This window comes from Meriones unguiculatus, chromosome 17, assembly GCF_030254825.1.
Source record: "Meriones unguiculatus strain TT.TT164.6M chromosome 17, Bangor_MerUng_6.1, whole genome shotgun sequence".
Taxonomy (NCBI): Eukaryota; Metazoa; Chordata; class Mammalia; order Rodentia; family Muridae; genus Meriones; species Meriones unguiculatus.
This window is the reverse complement of record NC_083364.1, coordinates 33,662,727-33,664,205: the sequence shown is the minus strand read 5'-3', so window position 1 is coordinate 33,664,205 and position 1,479 is coordinate 33,662,727.

Sequence of the window (1,479 nt, the reverse complement as noted above, 5' to 3'; positions counted from 1 at the left end):
AGGGTGAGATTGAGCCCTGTGTGTCGTACCAAGAACTTATTCGCCTAAACCACACTCATGAGGGTACTACCAAACCAGTCGTGGCGGAAAGGCACCCAGTGTGTGTCCACGAGCTTGATCTGAAAAGCATCTCTTTCTGTTATTGTCATCCCCTGCACCCGGAGCTGCCCAAGACAAAGCAAAGGGGTGTGAGCACAGTCTGGAACTTTTTGCAAGCATGGTAACACTTTTTAGGTCGATGTGCAGGGATACCAAGAAGCCTGATGATGGAGCTTATGAACTAATCCGGGTCGAGGACGGGCAGAGAGGACAAAATCCCAACAGAGAACTGATGACCACACTGCAGGACAGGGGCATCCGTGGAGATTCCGAGTATAGAAACAAGCGGTTGGGAGATGAAGGATTTATTAAGAAGGAAGGTGGCAAGTGCCTGCGAAGCAGGTGTTCAATGAATGTCCAGGGATCTGATTCTCACATCAAACATCTAGCTGGGCGCACAGTGCACAGGGAGTAGCCGCCTCTGATCGCCACGGTACTGGTACTTCCTCCCCCATTCTTCCACCATCTGCTCCATCCTGGTCAGATCATGAGAAACACACCAAGTTCTTTCCCTCCTCCAAAGAGAAAAGCTGTTCCTTATGCCAGGAACCCTCTGTTCTCAGATCTTGGCAGGGCTGGCTCCCCCTTGTCCTTCAGGCCTCAGGCTAAATGCTACCTCCTCACAGAGGCCTTTTCTAGTCACTTTTCCCTCCAGGGTTCTCTATCACATCATATTGTTATTTCTCCTGACAATTGGCAGGAGCTGTAATGACTGGGCTTGCATCTTTGCCTGTTTCTTGCTCCCTCTGGACTCCAAGCTCAGAAAGAGAAAGCAGCTGCTTCTCATGGCCGTGACTCCATACTGAGAAGTGCTCACGCCTGGTCATCCTGTGGTCAATTCAGCTGGGATGGGCTCCCAGAGGAAGGTACATGTGACCAGGGCTTCACCTGGAGAACAAGAGCTCACCACCACAAGCTAGAGGGAGAGGCCGTAGGTCAGGACTTGTCAGTGTTGCTCTGAGCAGCTCTGTCCAGGGGAAGACAAAGCTTTGAGTCCCAAAGCAGCATTGAATTGAACTCTCCCAGTACCCTTGTGAGCTAGATGTGCGTGTGTGCATGTATGTGTGTGTGTGAGAGAGAGACAGAGAGAGAGAGAAAGAGAGAGAGAGGACCTACCCATTGAGCAAAAGAGATCTTATCCAATGGCCAAACATAGTTTCCAAACACAGTTCATAATGAAGATTGCACGTATTGCCATATGTTGAGCACATTGTAGTCACCAGCCACTCTGCTAGTCGTTTTGCTCACAGCATCCTAGATAAGGCTCAGTCATCACACGAGACGCCATTTCTCGCCCCATCTTCAGCGTCTGAAGACAGGAGGCAAAGAGTGACTAAGATGTTTGGAGTTACAGAGCTAGGGAGTGATGAAGAGAACTTC